This window comes from Haemaphysalis longicornis, unplaced genomic scaffold (genome assembly GCF_048455015.1).
Source record: "Haemaphysalis longicornis isolate Haplotype H1 unplaced genomic scaffold, Haemaphysalis longicornis Haplotype H1 scaffold_4, whole genome shotgun sequence".
In the NCBI taxonomy this organism is placed as follows: domain Eukaryota; kingdom Metazoa; phylum Arthropoda; class Arachnida; order Ixodida; family Ixodidae; genus Haemaphysalis; species Haemaphysalis longicornis.
The window spans coordinates 190,817,889-190,838,481 of record NW_027526361.1 but is presented as its reverse complement, the minus strand read 5'-3'; positions in this window follow the sequence as shown (position 1 = coordinate 190,838,481).

Genomic DNA, 20,593 nt, shown 5'->3' with positions numbered 1-20,593 from the left:
ACACCAACCTAAATACCCTGATACACATATCAGGAATAATATGCACGGGGTTAGGGTCGCTACTATAGTTGCAAGTTCTGCAATGTAAACAAGGGGAACATACATGCTTGAGTGAAATCAATGAAGACGCAAAGAATAAAAAACTCGAATAAAACAAGGGTGATCAAAAACACGAGAAAGACGCGTCAACATATATATGCACGCTTTTGTATGCAATGCACGGCAGAGAATGTAGAATTAAGCTATCTGCACATTAGGTTAGTGCGATGGCCAGATAAACAAAATAAACCCCGAAAATTGCAATGAAAGCCGCAAAACCACACTTTCGATAAAACGGACGTAGGTGCTTCGATAAAACGGCATTCGATAAAACGGCGTTCGATAAACTGTCTGGGAACCTCATAAACGTAATTTAGGAAGAGCTTGAAGGAACCCTCTGAAATGTAGTGCCAGTGCGTTCTCGCATTTGCATTTTCCCGAAACAAAAACAGGGAGATAGGTGCACTTGGCAAAAGCCGTTGAATGGCGAAAGAAATAGAGGTGCGCACAACCGCGAGAACAGTGCTTCGGTACTTCGCTTTTTGCATCACGTAATTGAATGCGGCCATGCAAGGAGTACACGTTTAATGGCATTCATGTCCATTTATCGGCCAAAGAGTACGTCGGCGGTAATCCTGGTGAAAATGTTCGCACTTGTAAGGCGGCTACAATAAGCAGTTAAATAAATACAACACGCCTGAAAGTACGGGGAAAGTTATTTTTTAACCACGCCACACATGCGGCGACAATAACAAGTGCGGGGTCAAAACGATCATCGACAAAATTGCTCAAGGCCGGCGACAAGGCCGGAATCATGCGTTTTTGGAGGCAGAGTCACTGAGGCAATTATCTAACATTTCGATGAGAGTGCGAACATTTTACGACGATGAAATGTCTTCGTGAATACCATATGACGGTTTTTGTAGTGCAAGCTACAGTACACTACCTCGGGCAGTCTTCGCGGAGTGACCAGTTTTGACCTTGAGATCTAGTGGTCAAAGAACACCCCCTTCCGCAAACGGCCGGATTCGAGCAGCGGCCGATGGCGAGGAGAGATCGGCGAGGAGGGAACGGAGAAGCGCGCGGGACCCGTGCCGCCACCTGGCGGAGGAAAGGCAGGACGCCGCCGCCGCAGCCAAAACTGGGCGCGACGAAGAAAGGGGAAAGGCGACGTGCGCGCAGGGCCATGCGCGATGGAGTAGGACGAGCATCCAGCTGTGGTCACTCGTACAGCGGCAAACGCATAACCAACGCCGTGAGGCGCAAAAGAAGAAACACGCTACTGTTGCGTCCAGCTTCGTTACCTTCAAGTCTTACGTGTTATTGTGAGCTTCCTTCATTTTTGATATTAATAGTAGTTCAAACGCACTCCAAAAATGATTAAGTGCCCTTTCCATAATTACTGGGAAACGCCAGCATACAGTTTTCATGGTTCGGAAACAAGGACAACATTTCCCAGTTCTTACGCGAAAGCATTAGGTGCCCATTTAGGGGTGACCTAACCAGGGGGTCAAGCATTTCGGCAGCGTTTTACATGCGCTCCCGCAAATATTCAATTTAAAACGCGAAAATAGCCCTTCTTGCCCCCTCGGGGCTAGAGCCGTTATTCCTTTATTGATTCCGGGCTCCCCGTAATAAACAGAAACAAAAAAATTGTGGGGACGAAACCCGCTCCACCAAAGGTATGGTAGGTTAAAAACCAATAAAAAATAAATAGGAAGGAGCGAAAGCCCAAAGGTGTTTCAACACGAACGTTTTTTATACATGTGCTACACGGTCGTTTCAAAGGCCTTCGGAAGGCCGTTGAACCGATTGTCTATCGAGTGCCCCATTGTAAATACATAGGGAGCAGTTGTGCTGGACAGTCTAATTGTCAATTGAAAGTTACCGTGTAGCACAGGCATTATTCCCGGATACACAAAGGTTTTGCTGACGTCGTTTCCGTCGCGGAAGTGGCGCCAGTACAACGAAGCAAGCGGCCTGCAAAGGGTGCACCCCTGCACACCGGGTCTTCTCGCCGGTGATTCCAAGACTGTAAATCGAAGAGCCCCATTATAATAAGCTGCTTATTGAGAATGGGCATTCATAGCGTAAGACAGCACTCCTGGCGACAAACTTGCCACTTAGTGCCTTTGGACAATATTTCGAATTGGTGCGATACTTGACTAATGAGCATTAATGCTAAGAATGCAGGGCAGCAAGAGAGAGAGAGAGAGAGAGAGAGAGAAAAGGTAAAGGAAAGGCAGGAATGTCAACCAGGCTACGGCCTATACTCGGGAACAAGTTAAGAACGGCAATAGCTTGTGCACGGTATCACTCCACCTAAGCGACGGACCCGGATGTCAACGGGCGCGCGCGTTTTGAAAGAAGACTGCTATGCATGCGTGATGTCGTCTGCCTTTTCTCACGTAGTTTGTTTGTCGTCGCTGCAGTGATTTATAAGTATATAGAGTACAAAAATCACTAAAGCGGCTCGTGCCATGTTCAAAATGTTCCCAGTAACGCACTACTTTCGCCGCGCGGCGGTGACATCCGGCTGTGGTGGCGAGGCACAGCGGCAACTTCCGTTCCCGTTCTTAAGTTGTAACCGGGTATAGTATGCTATCCTGCACGGGGGAAATGGGAACAGCGAGGAAAAGAGGAAAGCAGAAAAAGAAAGGGAAAGGTATAGACATGGCGTAAAGTGGTGTGCCCAGTGGTAGGCCACTATAGACAAACAAGTTCAGTGAGTTCATAGAGAGTAGTCTTTTGCGCTACAGTCTTTGGGCAGCAAGGCTTTCTCGTCGTACCTGCGACATTGCTTTTGACTACATGCAGAAGGATTATTTCTCTCGACAGTTCTTTTTACAACTACCTTGGTGTTGAAAATGGTAGCGACTTCTCCTGGTAGACATACGTCGATCTTATAAAAATAATGCTAACCGTACTCTCGGCTAGTTACGTCGTAATATCGAACTTGCACTGCTGCAATTGAAACTTCTTAAAACATCAGTATTACCAAACTTCATTATTTTCTATCCGTGTGCGGTCCTTCAACCCAAGGTTACGATCAGAGCACTGAAATCAACACAAAGTCGTGCCGCACGTAGAATTTTGTGTAAACTATCCCGAACGGCAGGCGTAACCCATACAAAGCCGTTTGAAATCTACCTGCCTTGTCGCTTTGCCGCAAAATAACGCACCAGGTGCTTCTGTTACAAGATCAACAAAGAGATGACTCAATGAGTAAGTCATCCTTCTGAAGTTGGAATTGCAAGCAGACTTTAGGTTTTTATTCAGCGCCTTCAACAAGCTTATGTTAGAACCACCTTCCCGCTTCCCCAATTCCTCAGTCACACCGAGGAATTGGGTAAGCGGGAAGGTGGTTACAACTCCCCCCCCCCCCCCCCCCCCCCCCACCAAACTCTCATGGCGCCAAAGGAATGCCCTGCACAGACGCAGGCGGACAAAGAATAGGACAACCCTAAGTTCAAGCTAAAAGTAGACGCACCCAACATGATTCAGAAAGAAGAAAACAAGAGGCGGAAGCCAAACATCGGGAGCCTCCACAGGGCTCCACCTAAAAGACTCTAAGGAGATCTCATTTTATCTCTGACCTTTTCTTCATCTTCAAATTTTTTTGTTTGACAAGTCATTTACTTTTGTAATCAAGACATAATGGCACCCTATAAAACGTACACTGCAGTGGCAATAAAAGAAACTGTCCTTTACGGTAATGAAAGAAACCGCTCCGGCCTGCGCATTTGCTAGGTTGATTTCTAGACGTTTTACTTCATACTCCGCGCAAGTGCTGCCAACAAGGCTCAAACGACCCACATTATTTCGGCACGTAACGTAAAAGGGATCCTACGGCACCGTAACAGTGAAAGCTTACCGCTTCCAGTGTGGCTGAGCTAGAGAAACAGTCACTGTATTTATTTATTTATTTATTTATTTATTTATTTATTTATTTATTTATTTATTTATTTATTTATTTATTTATTTATTTATTTATTTATTTATTTATTTATTTATTTATTTATTTATTTATTTATTTATTTATTTATTTATTTATTTATTTATTTATTTATTTATTTATTTATTTATTTATTTATTTATTTATTTATTTATTTATTTATTTAAGGCGTATATGTCTCACCCCCCAGTTTTTATTCTGGTGAAGCAGATTTACTCGGAGCCGCTCCGGCGCTTCTCGTCACCCTCTCGGACCCCTCTTTTACAACGGTTATCACAATAATTATTGTGATAAACGTTGTGATAACAGGCATTGTTGTGATAAACAATAATGCCTGTTTCACAAGTTGCGCAGTCGGCTAACAGCGGCGTAGTGCCGTTATCAGACGATCGCGGAGAATCAACACCAGTGCGAATGTGTGTAAACACGCTCGAAACCCGCCGCCACCATCGCCGCCGAAATTGTAGCAGCGGCCGTGGCCGCTTCAAATTACACCTCACCCCCTAGCTGCCGGCTGAAAGCAACTAGCTCCGTTAGGGCACCGGCGTGAGCACGTTGTTCTTGTTTAGCTTGACAGCCATTCCCAGCAAGATTGTCGCGTCGGTAGCCCTAATTGACCGGCTGGTCATAATTCTTGTGGTGGAAGAATAATAATAGATCTTAGTCTAGTCGCATATGAAGTCTTTCTATCTCCATTCGACATGTATTTCACGCCTAATTAGGCACTTGTCCCCTGTTGCCGGCTTAGGCGTGCATGGGTTGGGGGTGAAGGGGGCGGGGGCATGCACGCACAGCAGGACTTAATGCCGCTACCGATGGCATACCCGTTGTGGTGGTGGGAGAGCTAAACGTGGCCGTATCATGGCTCAATGCGCCCAGTAAGCCGTTCTTGGGAATCGAGCGATTCGGCTCTGGGTTGGTGTGTTGCAGAGACAATGAGGTGACTACGAGTGGGCAGCCAAAGGGACACCCACGTGTGTGTCCACTAGGGTAGAGGTCGAAGCCCTCGAGGTGTTAACTCGCTATGGGACGGACGCATGTCGCTCGCTTGGAGGAAGAAGAGCGGAAACTTAAGAAGCGTCAGCCAGAACAGAAGGCTGAATGGGCGCGAAAACTACGGAAAGTGCTACCGCCGCCGTTGTCACCTCAAATTCTAGGTGGTCGTGCAGCTGAGAATTTCTCCCGGATGAACAGCAACTGGCCCGCTTGGAACGCCGACGAGGGCCAACATCACTCGTTCAGCTTAAAGGACTTTCAGTGCGACATGTTCGACAGTTTCTTTTACTTTTAAGCGCCCGCTTATGAATGGTTGCCGGTGCATGCGTGCACGGTTTGGCAGCGGAGGGCGGTAGAGGAAGGGGGCGGGCACGTGCAGATATAGGTTTCATACTCCTACTGACGACATGTCCGTTCTGGTGGCGTGAGGTTCAACGTGGACGACAAACAGCCCAATGCGACTGGTCCGGTGTCATCTTTGGTGGAGTGGATTGGGTTGGCGTTTTACACAAACAGTAAGATGCGTACAACGCGGGAGGGAAAGATACAGCCCTACGTTCTTCCTCTGGAATAATGCTCAGGTTATTTTCCAAATTTCATTCAGGTAATTGGCTATGAATTATTCTATCCTAAATTACAAACAAACGTGTTTTGTACCGTGCACTCCCTGGAGAGCATGCTGCTCTTCAGGTCATCCTTCTTAACAGCGTGGAAGGTCACTAAATGTTTATTTATTTATTAAAAGTCTTGAGACGTCTTGAGAGTATTTGCGCGCGCCATGGACGCAAAGTGCCCACGTACGAGTTCTGGATCACGCCACCACAGCACACGCACGTCGCCGGAGTCCTGCGTTCCCTCTTTTACTTCGCACGCGAGGCTGAATTCTGAGCCGGACTTAATTTTACCCCCTCCTTTCTCTCCCTGCCATCCTTACAGGCCTCTGAGCCAGCCCTTTACCTTATAAAGTCACATTTTATTTATTTATTTATTTATTTATTTATTTATTTATTTATTTATTTATTTATTTATTTATTTATTTATTTATTTAACAAAATAATGTTTGGTTGTTCTGCTATAGATATATCTATTTTCTCCATCCCTTCATCCGGGAGTCTGTCCATAGGCCTGCATGTGTGTATCTTGGTATGAGTGTATCTGTACGTCTGTATGTATGTCTGTTGTAGTTTGTCTATGTGTGCACATGTTTAGGAAGGCATCTTAAGAACGTCGCTTCAGAGAGCGCCAAAATATCTCACAATTGCGCGTCCTGTACGAGGACATGCCAGCTTCACATTTTTGTTCCTAGTGCCCGACAGTAGCAAAAATGTGCTTAGTGCACCTGAAGCATGGTATGAAGAAGTTAGTAAGAGGACGGGGCAAATTTGCATGTATCACTATTTTGTGAAAACCTGAAGGGTTTTTTTGTGCTTTTAGTCCCACATTAGATTTCTTTGTGTTGTAAACTGAATATGTACGGGCTAAATTGAAGCACGAACGCATTGAGATTGACACAATGGTGTTTCTGAGCAAATCATGAAAGGTTCTGAATGCTCGAGCATAATTTTACCATTAACAGATACCAATCTCACTCTTTCAATTGCGTGAATCTTTGTTTTAAACTATTTATGAAGGTGAGCACGCAAGCAGAGCGTGACGTGACCCCACGTTTGTAATTTCGGCTGCTTACCAATAATTCTCTAGATGTAACATACACAGGCAATATAAGCGACAGTAGCAGTTCGCTAAACAACGAAAACAATTTCCGCCAGGTTCAACTTTTATTTTGTTTCTTTTTTGAATTTCAAAGCCCCCAACACGAACCGCGGAATTCCATTTCTGGAATATTTGCGTAGACAAGTACTCGCAATCCCAGGTTATGGACCAGCGCACGCAATGTCTGCGGGAAGAATATCACAAATGAACGAAAAATGCATTCCAGTAGCGCAAGACGGAAATCTACTTACGTTTTGACGACACTCTGTTTTATGCATTTACTTTCCGAAGATTCCAGAAGAGCCCTACAGAGACAACACGCAACAAAAGTAGCAAATTACATTGCAAGACATTATCCCAGAAAATAGTTTGAACAGCCCTTTTTGAATGCTTTTTAATTTGAGACACTGGAAGACCACCCGCGGCTGTTTTACATTTCGTTGTCTACAGGACGCTCTCTCTACATAAACCATGCTAAAGAAATTGTTGAAAAAAAGACAAGTTAAAAGGAACGCCATCTGAAACCTGGATTTCTCTCCACAGTCATAACGCATATAGGCCCGGGCTCAGCTTTCTGCAAGCCCTCCGAGTCCAGGCTGCGGGGTTTAGGAAAATCAGCCAGGCGCGAGATGAAGAAAGGAAATATTCAGCGTAGTCTTTTTTCTAGCCATGAGTAAAAGGTCATTTCGCTGACTACGCATCTCAGGTTTGCGTAGTTAAGTTACGGTAAAATTGAATGTAATTTAAAGTTTGCAGCTTCAATTACTCAAATATACATAGTTCTAACGTTTTTATTGCACAAAAAGTACAGCGTAAAACAATCCTTCAGAGACCGCACCTGTTCTTTTAACCACATCAAAATGCGGGACAATACATGAACGTGCTTATAATATCTTAGAATCACATTTTGTAATTCATGACACGTTTCTTTAAAATCCATTGTTTATAAACCTGTGAATACTGCTAAAAGAACTGGTATGAATATTTAACAAATCGGTTTGGTAATTTATTTAGCTCAATGCCCCAATAAACAATTTTAAAGGAAACTTAACGAAATACTTGTATATTGCGTTAAATGTACACAAGAAGGGCGGGAAACGAGCATCATACACTTGGGAAATCTTTATAACCAGGCTTTACGGGGGAATTTTTGTGGAGTGCCCGCATAGAATCCAAATTCCGCGAATGTAACGTGCAGTATAAAAAGCACAACGATGCCAGCCCTAACTATAATAACGCTTGTATTTCATTCCGCATCGCCGCAGTGAGTGATTTAAATTTCTCGTCGCGCGAAACTCGGGGTCTACGTAGTCCGAAAAGGCATAATGGCGCCCCGGAAGAGAGCAGAGACGGTTTTGTTCCATTGAAACAAGTACGTTCGTCTTAGCTGAGGCATCATCTTAGTGACAAATACCGTCTCCATTTAATGCTCTGTACGCGGCTTCCTCTGCTTTTTCGTTCCCGGGAACACAAAAGTGGCCTGGAAGCCACGGAATGTTATTCGGTGTTCAGTGTCTTCGGCCAGACGGTGCGAGTATGTTGTTCCACAAGAGGAGTGTTAGTAAATGATGAACCAATTGTTGCACTGTAGGCTATGGAGAGTTGCCTTGGAGTCTCTGATGATGGTCCATTGCCCAGGCGGTTGGCCGAAAATGTACCGTATTACTCTTAAACGCACGGCTTACGAAAGCATGACAGTTTATACTTGGTGCAATCTCGAATCCGTACTGCGATAACTGCGGGACGCAGGAAGCCGCGGAACACATGTTGTCCGACTGCCCCGCGTATAAGCTCGCAAGGTGCCGTTTGGTGCAGGAAATCGCGCAGGTATATCGGGCCCGGACCAATCAGCTTAAAAGTTCTGCTCAGTCCATGGCCCTCCTCTTCACCTCGACGGAAAACACCATTGGCGCTGTTTGATAACCTGGAGGAGATCGGCGTTACTGAAAGGATTTAAAATACTACCATGATCTTCACCGCCCTGTTCACACAAACTGAACGCTGCGTTTTTTTTACTTTATAGTTTTACGTCTGCCTTGTTATCTAAAGGCCCTTTTGTATCCAGCCTTAACATTTTCCCTGCCGAGTAGCATTTCGGTGTTGAGATTCTGGAACAAATCTCGGCTTTCTTCTCTAACAGACAACCTTCTATCTCTCTCTCCGTATCAGCATAAGCCTTGAAAAACATTTCGAATGAGCATGCACTGCAATAAAAATAGACATAAATCTGAATAGTTTACGGTGAGGAAACGCATTCATATGGAAAACCTAATCCTAATAAGAGAAAAATAAAGATTGAGTTCACCATATTTCGAATCTATCCTTCTTAAAACAATGCATTTATAATTATATAAATCATAAAATATTACCATTATATTATAGTAGACTACACTTAAGGAACATCTTAGTCGCCTTATTCGGGAGCATGCCTTGTGGAATTTACTTCTGCGTGGACATGCAAGTGCTGACGTCCAAGCAGCAGGGACCTGAATTGACCAAATCTCCCTAAGCGAATTGGTCCACGTTAGCAGACACACAGCGGCTCAAGCGCTTTCCTGCGGTGATGGTAAAAGCTTCTCTGCGCTCTTGAAAATGTCTAGTGATAAACTCTCAAGGTTTAGACATGGGCTGCGCTGATAAGCGGCGTGAAGGAGGTACTGCAAGGTTTCTGAAGGAGGCATATCATATCAAGATGGCTTTGGCACCGGTCTATCATTTTATATTAACAGGACCAGAATGACAATGTTTATATCGATTAAACTACTGAAATGTCACTGCATTTTGCACGAAAGAAATAGGTCGTCATTACACATTGAAATTGAGCGTGACTTTGTGCAAATATAATTGGTGGTTTATTTCAAAGATGTTTATACAAGCGCAAAAAGTACCTGTTTTCAAAAATTACGACAAATGCATACCCTGACTTTCCGAAACTTCGAATGAGGTTAAATTTTGTTGTTCCCTCAAAGAACGAATGGATTGCAACAGGCTGACATTGCGTGAACAGGCTATAGTAAAAATAACATAATTTTTCCCTTTGTGCTCTCGAATTTGGTATTTAGGGTTTCTCAGTTAATGGATCAGGTGATCTGCTTCTTTGTTCTACTGTAAAACAAGATGGATATATCAGAAAAAAAACTGCTTGATCTCGCCTACATAATACGCGCGGCCTCATGTCCTGCCGGAACAACGAGTTTTAGATCAAAGAATCAAAAGCAAAAAAAAAAAAACTTGAATAGAAGGACGACCTTCAAACGGGCAATTTAAGTTGGAGCATATTGTTGCAACATCTACAACAGCTTTCTGTGCGCGGCAACGGCCAACCTAGCCTAAGCAATGGAAAAGTGTCCCACCGAGAACGCTCTTGTTTGAGACAAAAGCAACTCTGTCAAAGCAGCGCGCTTAGCTGTGGGGCAAAAATGAAGCGGGGGAGAACACTACTCGGAACGTTAAGAGATAGGTCACGTACGAAGAATGCCCGGGAATCACTGAAACTGAAATAGGGGCTGCATTCAGAAAGGCGTACAGACCAACGAAAAGGATATGCTATGGAGGAGTCTATCCAGCATAACAACGACCTGGTTTGTGGTACACATGGCTCAATTTTATTCTTTCCGCAAGATGGTTTTACTTTCTTCATTGCTACACCCTCGTTTCTCCAAGGGTCGTTTTCTGTCGCGTACAGATACAAAAGGACTAATGCAAGGCGCCCTTAAGCGTATCACCGTCGGTGTTTTCTTGTTTTGTTTTGTTTTCTGCAGTGGTTGGCGACACGCGACGGAGTTCTAGAAACCACGAGGACAACGACCACCACAACTTCTCGTAGGGCGGGTCATCGGTTTTTTTCTCGCATGCCAGATGCTTTCCTTCTCTACTACGTGTATGGCAATCTGTGCACATTACTCCACAACTATTTTATCGATTATCTAGTCTCTGTTTGTTATTTGTTGTTTGTTTTTGTTGTTGCATGTAGAAGTCCATGCTGAGTGTATCAATGGGTTACTTCATTCCTTCTTTCCATCTCATCATCATTGTGGACACAGATTGCCGGAGAGAATGTGAGCGAATTTCTTGTTAACAAGGAGACCGCTGCCAGAATTGCTGAAAAGGCGATTTGCGCAATTTTTACTCCACTCGCGCATTTTAAATTAGAATAAATTGTTTTAAAAATACCTAAATACCTCTTGTTTTTTTCTGATGAGAAAGCATTATTGTCGGGGCTGAATATGAGAGCTATGTCGAAGTGTGAGCCCATCATTTCACCGCGAAGCGAAATCAACAGGGCGCTCCGTGCGGGGACATAACGGCTACTTTTGGAATTTTCGTCTTTCGCATCTTTAAACCTTGTGTGATTGCGGCATAGAACTCTAAGCATGGCCCAGAAATAGTAAAGTATGACCCATCGTATTGTTCTGGTCGACTGATGTAGCGCTGGTGCGGTTAGTTTTTTTAAGTTGGGAAATCAAAATATATTTTGAAGAAATACAACTACATAGGCAGGAAGAAGTGCTTTTAAAAACCGGTTATTCTGTTGACATGTTCCTTAAAGGGTCCACAAAGACAAAACGTAGGACTGGTTCAGTAAAAAGGTTGCCTTACGATGCCAGTTTCTTCTCACACTTCGAAAAATATTTCGTATATTAAGGTAAACATACGAACCAGTGGGGACCACCCGCCCCTTTCGGGCGATTTCTCTGCGGTGTCACAGAACCTTCGCACTGCGATTGGGGGCCGCCACCGTAAGCCATTAAGAAGAAAGGTGAAATCTAAGGTTCGATGAAATCTCGTCTGGTCGAGTTAAAGATTCACAGCTCAGGAAGACTGGTGATCGCCGACCAAATTTTGTTTAAAAAGGTAAAAAAGACGTTTCGCCTTTTACACTGAAGCCTTGTTCACTCTAAAAGCCTTGATTTTAAATAAACCTTTGGTCGGCTACCACAAGTTTTCTGCAACTATGCACGAAGAAAGATGACTGCGCGAGTGCAGTACGCGAATGGCTCCGTTTGATCGTAGGCTTGGATTAAAATCGCGCTGTTAACGCAGAAATTGATGTTTTGTAGCATGAGCTACACTGACCGAGGTTGAGCAGTTTCGCGTGGCTTCTGGAGAGCCGTGCGGCGCATGCCCGAGGAGCAGTGATGTCTCACGGCGCACAGCTAGCGCGCCAGAGCCGCCACTGCAGCGACTGAACTGGACTGGATAAGATTAAAAATCATTTTAGCAGCAGTAAGCATGTTAATGAGCTAATCCTAGACAACCAGGAAAGCTAAGAATAACCAGTTGAACCTTAGCTCACGCTACGTATATCCTGGAATATCCGAGCTAAGTCCCTGCTACCTTTGTAGAAACTTTATAGGTGTCATCATTGCTGCAGCGCTGTGATCCCCATCATCGGTGCCCATAGTCGCGTGAGCAGCTCTCGCTCGAGCTGCATCGTCTTCCTTGAGTCACCATCTTTGTAACTAGAACACCATCGCATCATCGGGAAGTCTCGGCCCTTGGTCCTCTTATTTATTATTTTTGGTGCCGAAACCCGGGAAGAAAGCGCAGTGCGATTCGGAGTCATTTGAATTTTGGCCTACGAGAAAGAGGACCCCTCGATGCCGACGCCGGACCATTTGATGGACATATCGGCGATAGTGCTACCCATTACCGACCGAAGCGATGGGCAGACAAGACGACGAGGCATCCGTCCCCCGAAGATTTTCTTCCATGGGTCAAGAAAGCGATTCTGCAAAAGGCGGGCAGAGTGCCGCAGCTCATCGCGCAATGAAAAACAGACTACCTTTGGTGCACGAACAGGGTGTTCCTCAGTCTAAGATGCGCCTCCTCGAAGTGAAGATGACAAGAGAAAGGACGCGGTCAATTGGTAGCGATCTACGCAGAAACGCAGAGGCCGCATTATGGCTGACGGTAATGCCGAGCGATGTTTGCGAGTTGTTGACGAGCTTTCTGCACCAGCTGCAAAAAATTGAAGTATAAATCAGACTGTTGAATGAGGAACTTGAACCGCTTATTGACATCAACCACTTGGATGAGGAATTCGCAACCAACGGAGAATATAAAGAGGAAATTATGCATGTTATGATCCGGTTGTTCTACCGATTGAAAGATAGAAGGTGTGACACCATCGAACACTGCCAAAATATGGGGACCTTGCATTCATCAACAAACTTCGATGAGTTTTTTACAACTACAGAGAATGCTACGACCCACGTGATCTCAAAACTTCGGATGAAGAAGCTGTCTTGACAGAAACATCACGGCCATCAGAGTTCTTACCGGAAGCAGAGCAGGAGAATGCGACTCCCTCATTGACTGCGCTTGATTTTCACACTGAAAATGCCTTGCTCTCGTCTGTCTTTCAAGAATCCGTCCACACTACCTCGAGCGAGACAGTCTACTCATTAAACTCCCTACCACCTGCACAGGCTACGTATGACGAACGTATCGAGCGGGAGACAGCGAATGTATTACCTGGAGAACATCAAGGGCAAGACAAGACACAAAAAGGAAAAGCGATGGACGACTCTGAGGAGCGGGATGCTGCCGTTTTCGAAAAATATCCCAAGAGGACTGCTGCCTAACCTACCGACAACCCGGCGTAAGAAAGAAAGTTCGCGGAAAACACGCTTTAAATAAACAGAAAACATCTGATAGCTGCAGCCGCACTGTCCATGTCGAAAGCTCCAGAAAGAAGCGGCAGCCTCCAAGACAATGTTAGAGATGGCAACGAAGAAATGCGAAGAGCTCCCGTTGGAGTACCAGACTGTCGAAGACCGGCTACGGATCTTCACCTGGCTACCTGCACAGCATCGACAGACTCGGCGTATGCTCGGAAGACGGCCACAGGGACGATTTCGTCGTCTGACTGCCCTACCGGATCGGATCGGAACGAACTTACGTTATTTTATGGAAGCAAACTGACCAGTATTCGTTGTGGGCGGGGAAGATGTAGAAACCTTATAGGTGTCATCATTGCTGCACCTGGAATCTGAACCTGGCAACGTTTAACGCGCGAACCTTATCTAGCGAAGCAAGTCTCGAGGTGTTGTTCGAGGAATTAGAGGGCATTGAATGGGATGTAATAGGGCTTAGCGAGGTTAGGAGGGCAGCCGAAGCCTTTACGGTGCTGAAAAATGGACACGTCCTATGTTACCGTGGTCTAGAGGACAGAAGAGAACTGGGAGTGGGATTTCTAGTCAATAAAAGCATAGCTGGCAACATAGACGAATATTATAGCATTAACAAAAGGGCAGCAGGTCTTGTAATTAGGCTCAATAAGAGGTACAAGCTCAAGGTGGTGCAGTGCTACGCGCCCACATCCAGCCACGACGACCAAGTAGTGGAACGCTTCTATGAAGATGTCGAATCGGCAATGGCTAAAGTAAAAACACGGTATACCGTAGTTATGGGGGACCTCAATGCTAAAGTAGGCAAGAATCAGGCTGGAGACAAGGCAGTTGGGAACTGTGGTCTGGGCTGTAGAAATAGCAGGTGGGACCTACTAGTTGAGTTTGCAGAACGGAATAACCTACGCATAATGAATACCTTCTTCTGTAAACGGGAGAGCCGGAAGTGGACCTGGAGGAGCCCGAATGGGGAGCACAAAAATGAAATAGACTTCATATTATGCGATAACCCTGGCGTCGTGCAGGATGTGGAAGTGCTCCGAATGATAAGGTGTAGTGACCACCGTATGGTAAGATCTCTAATTACGCTAGATTTGAGGAGGGACCGCAACAAGCTAGTACGAAAGAAGTCGATAAATGAGCTAACAGTAAGACGCAAAGTAGAATAATTCAGGATCGCGCTGCAGAACCGATATTCCGCCCTTAACGAGGAAGCCGAGCTTACGACACAGGAAGCCAGCGACAACCTTACACACATTATCACGGAGTGTGCAGTAGAAGTCGGGGGCACTATGGCTAGACAGGATACTGGTAAACTTTCACAGGAGACGAAAGATCTAATCAGGAAACGGCAAACCGTGAGAATCTCTACCGCAGCTGACAGAATAGAACTAGCAGAGCTCTCGAAGTTAATCAATAAGCGTAAGACAGCTGACATACGGAAGTATAATATGGAGAGGATCGAATACGCTGTCAAGAACGGAGGTAGCCTGAAAGCAGTGAAGAGACGTCTTGGTGTGGGGAAAAATCAGATGTATGCACTTAAGGATAAGCAAGGGAATGTCATCACAAATAGGGATAAAATAGTCACAGTGGCCGAGGAGTTCTATAGGGATCTGTACAGTAGCCGGGACATACAGGATAATGCCGAACGAGACAGTAGTTCAGAGGAGATAGACATCCCACCAGTAACGACCGAAGAAGTAAGGAAGGCTTTGAAAGAAATTAAAGGGGGCAAAGCACCTGGTGAGGATCAGATAACAGCAGACCTCTTGAAGGATGGCGGAGAAATTGTACTTGAAAAACTGGCAAACCTGTATACGCAATGCCTAATGAGCGCAATTGATGGTACCGGAATCTTGGAAGAACGCGAACATCATCCTAATCCATAAGAAAGGAGACATGAAGGACTTGAAAAATTACAGGCCGATCAGCTTACTGTCAGTCGTCTACAAGGTATTTACCAAGGTAATCGCTAACCGAATCTCTGCAACCTTACATTTCAGTCAACCTAAAGAACAAGCAGGGTTCCATAAAGGTTATTCAACAATGGACCATATTCACACGATCAATCAGGCGATAGAGAAGTGCGCTGAGTATACTGAACCCCTATATATAGCCTTCATAGATTATGAGAAAGCATTTGACTCGGTCGAAACCATAGCAGTCATTCAGGCATTACGGAACCAGGGGGTAGATGAGCATTATGTAAGAATACTAGAGGATATCTACAACGTGTCTACAGCTACCATCATCTTCCATAGGGAGAGCAGTAAAATACCTATAAGGAAGGGTGTCAGACAAGGAGACACAATCTCTCCAATGTTATTCACAGCATGCTTACAAGAAGTATTCAGAACGTTGGATTGGGAACAGGTGGGAGTAAGGGTTAATGGGGAATACCTCAGTAACCTCAGATTTGCTGATGACGTTGCCTTGCTAAGTAACTCGGGGGACGAATTGCAAAGCATGCTTTCCGAACTGGGCGAACAGAGTAGAACAGTGGGCGTGAAAATTAATATGCAGAAAACTAAAGTAATAATCAATAACCTCGGGACAGCACAGCAGTTTGAGATAGGTGGCGAGGCAGTGGAAGTGGTGAGCGAATATATCTACTTAGGCCAAGTTGGGACCCCGGATCCCAACCATGAGGCAGAGATCATTAGGAGGATCAGAATGGGGTGGGGTGCATACGGCAGACATCCTCAGATAATGAATAGCAGCCTACCATTGTCCCTGAAGAAGAAGGTGTATAACAGCTGCATCTTACCGGTACTCACCTACGGGGCAGAAACTTGGGGGCTCACTAAGAGGGTTCAACTTAAATTGAGAACGACTGAGAGGGCAATGGAGCGGAAAATGATAGGTGTAACATAAAGGGACAAGACGAGAGCGGAGTGGGTCAGGGAACAAACGCGTGTTAAGGATATACTGGTGGAAATTAACAAGAAATGGACGTGGGCAGGGCATGTAATGCGCAGGCAAGATAACTGTTGGTCATTAAGGGTAACAGAGTGGATCCCTAGAGAAGGCAAGCGTAGCAGGGGGCGGCAGAAAGTTAGATGGGCGGATGAGACCAAGAAGTTAGCAGGGACAAATGGGTCGCAGTTGGCACAGGACCGGGGTAATTGGAGAATAATGGGAGAGGCCTTTGCCCTGCAGTGGGCGTAGACCAGCTGGTGATGATGATGATGATAATTGCTGCACCGATGTAATCACCATCATCGGTGCCCATAGTCGCGTGAGCAGCTCTCGCTCGAGCTGCTTCGTCTTCCTCGAGTCGCCATCTTTGTAAATAGAACACCATCGCATCATCGGGACGTCTCGGCCCTTGGTCCTCGTATTAGTAACCTTTATAATGCTTATTATTACCTCTCGCCTCTCCTTAATACGTCACTGCATCATAAAATTGAAACGTTTTTTCAATATTTCTTGCGTGTTTCACTTTAAAAAGCCTTTCATGCCTAGGATAGAGCTCAGTGAGTTACCTAATCCCATTACTTTTACACCACACAAAGTTGAATTTTGTCTTCACGGTCGCTTTTGCGAATAGAAACTTTCCTTTTCTAAAAAAAAAGTATTCTTCGCAGCATTTTGTAACTGCCTTATTCAGGAGAATAGATCCTACCAGCGAACCAATTAAAAGTAGGCGTTTGGCTTATTTTTATATCGTTGTTTTCGGAATGGAGGTTCTTGCTGGACGCGTGCACGCTGTACAAAATGCGACATTTAATTATCTCCAACTGAATGCATGCAAATGCGTTCGTCAGTTTACATGTTCACAATTTGTTTTTGCGGGGGGGGGGGGGGGGGGGGGCGGTGGAGAGAAATTATCGTTCATGGTAGTTACTGTCCAGATATTTGATATACGTGCAGCGTGATCGTTTCAGAACGAGATTTGTAAATCACTCGAACTTACCGACAGGAACATATCAATGAAAACGTTTTAATAATCCCTAAAACTGCTAATCACAATCGATGCTATCTGGCTAATATGAACAGAGGCCAATCCCGTGTAGTCATTTTATTATTTTTGTTGATTGCGTGATGCAAACGTTTTGCGCTGTACCTTCAAACAATGGCATGACCTTGAAAAAAAATCTCAGGAACTAATCGGCCGTTATCCTTGAGCGCACGAAGTTCGTTCTTCGCTGCCGCCAACGAGCTGGTTTAACGTCGGATTGCACATCCCGCTTCTACTCGGGAGGTGAGCTTTCTGTTTTCTTACAAACTACAAAGTCCCGAATTATCTTTATAATCAATTTACACCATCGAAAAAATTCAAGATTTCACTTTGCTGGAATTCAGATATTTTCGGTGTTTTCTACATTTTCGAGATGCGGTATTCCTTGTACTGGACAACGACAACCCCGGTTTTGTACACAATGGCCCGCCCAATGCTTCCGCATTAAAATTATCATCTATTTCGGTGCAACAGTAGCTTTAGTTTTCAGGAACGCTATGCTCCTGAATGCCTGGAAATGAATTATTTTTAGTCTTTTGTAGCTGCTGAAGAACCTGCTGCTTCTCCATTTTTTTTTTTTTTTGTCCTCCATAGTTAAAGCATCGTTCATTTCTCACCGTAGGCTTCCAACTGCCAGTGCGCTAATACCGAATAGTCGTGCAGCGGCGCGGCATTCCCGAACACGTCCGTCCATTGCTCTCCAGCATGTGCTTCTTTATTTTGTCTTCAATGAACTCTGCTTCTCTTTCGGCTCTATGTTGTTTCCATCGACCTTTAAGCTGCTCTTCCACACTACATTTTTGTCTGAAAGTACACTGAACTTTTTTCCGACCGAGTGCAATTTGCTAGCTGGTGTTTTTCTTCGCTGTAAACTTATTTCTAACTCACTGAAATGGCCGATTTTGTGCGAACATTTATTCACTGCTCGTTTAGTAAATAGGTTTTGTGGCCCTCCCAAGAAGATTGGCATCGCATAGGTCTGAGGACGTATTTTTTTCTTTTTCTAATGGTTAGGTTTTTCTTGTTGCCCGCAGCCGGTGCTTTCTCAAGAAAGCCACGGAAGACACGTGATCTCATGAAAACTGCGTTGCATTTTTCCGCGCGGGTTCGTATTTGCCTCAGTACATGCGGCGGAAACTGCCCTGTTTTCTGCAGTAGCATCGCAGCAAATACAAAAGCCGGCGCGCTGTCGCTCAGTCATCTGCCGATAGTGCCTCCCTTGTCCGCTGCTACAAAAGATGGGTCTCCACCGCAGCAGCTGGAAGAGCTGAAATGCCCTCTACTCGTGTACGGTTATACAAGTCTTCTTTGAGCTAGGAAAAGAGGACCTGATAAAGAGAACGAGTAGTTCGGTAGAGGACAGATTGTCCAAATAAATTATCAAGCACTTCAAAGGTAATTGATTGATTGATTGATTGATTGATTGATTGATTGATTGATTGATTGATTGATTGATTGATTGATTGATTGAATGATTGATTGATTGATTGATTGATTTTGAGGCTTAACGCACCGGTGCTACATAGGTGATGAGGCGCGCCGTAGCGGAGGACTCCAAATTAATTTTGTTCCCATGGGGATCTTTAACGTTCACCGAAATCTCGAACACTCGGGCGTTTTTTGCTTTCCGCCCCCATCAGAAAAGCGGCCGCAGCAGCCGGGAGTTGAACTCGCGTCCTTGGGCTGAGCAGCAGAACGCCTTATTCACTGAGCCACCGCGGCGGGTCACTTGAAGAGTTCGTGAAAATGTTATGCTGCTGCAGACCACGCCATGACACGCACAAATATCGAACTGAGGTTCAGCTTGGCACCATTGAAAGCTTTTGTAAGCACAGCTGCGGCACCTTTCAACAATATTAACAGCAGTTCTATAACTCCGAGTTGTTGTTACTCCAAGTTGTAGTCACTCCGCACCAAAATCTTTCACAGTAACCAACTTTAAGACCAGAATGCTCCATTCATTCTGGTATTGTAGTGGCGGTGTCCCTCTGTGCGAGCGAGGTACCACGCCAAGGAATTTTGCCCAGAAAGAGAATAAGTACTTCATACCGTCGCTGGTGACAGTTGATAAAGCAACTGTTTAAAAAGCAGCAGTTGTTATTGTTATTGATGCATATTCGCCACGGGGGCCGCATGTCCATGTGCCAGTGCACCTTAGCGTATCTTTGTCGTCTTAGGTGCGACTCAGGTCTAAAGACATGGCTCTGGGCAGGGATGTCCCGATGTTATTGATCATTACTTAGTTTTGCACACATATTTTCAGGCCCACGTCTCTTCTCTGCTTGTCGAGTGCGGTAAGCATGCTTTGCAATTCGTTCCCCGAGTTACGTATACCAAGGCAATATCATCAGCAAATCTGAGGTTACTGAGGTATTCTCCATTAAACCTTACTCCCGCCTCTTCCCAATGTAATGTTCGGAATACTTCTTGGAAAAATGCTGTGAATGACATTGGAGAGATTGTGTCTCCTTCTATGACGCCCTTCTTTATAGGCAGTTTACTGCTCTCCTTATGGGGGATGATGGCAGCTGTGGACCCATTGTAGATATCCTCTAGTGTTCTTACATAATGCTCATCTACCCCATGGTTCCGTAATGCCTGAATGACTGCTGACGTTTCGACCCAGTCAAATGCTTTCTCATAATTTGCAAAGACTATATAGAGGGGTTCATTATACTCCGTGCTCTTCGACATAACGGTGGTGTAGCGCGCATCCCCGTCCGTTCGCTGATCACGCTATCATCTCCTGTGACGCAGCAGATATGGGCCGTGACCGAGAAGACTGAAGTTCGCGCTGGGCAGAAATTTCGCATCGGGGAGTGTAGTAATCGTCAGCGCTCGTTGCTCTTTTTATTGCCGCCTGACATGCCGACCGACTGTTGAGCTTCATTTCTTTGTACGGGAGTTTCCTTGTTTCCTTTTCGCGGATGCCTGAATTCTAATTTATGCCTTTGTACGTATCAACAATAATTTCAGTCTACATTGAAATCTCCACCAGTCGAATATTTATTCTGCTGGCTGCCAGTGCCAGCCACCAATTTACGGGAATTTGTAGCTATTCTAGAATATACACAAACCTCCAATACTAGCCTGGAATAAATCTAATCCTTAATGAAAGCCAACATTGTTGGGGGGTTCCCAGACGCCTCTGGTGTATGAAGTAGGTGATAAATTTGAGAGTATCTCATAGATGATAGTCCTACAGACTCGACTGACGGGCCTAGAGATTGAAGGAACGCCCCCATCACTGCGAATTGTAGAACATCAGCTGGAAATCTTCCTCTCCACGTGCCT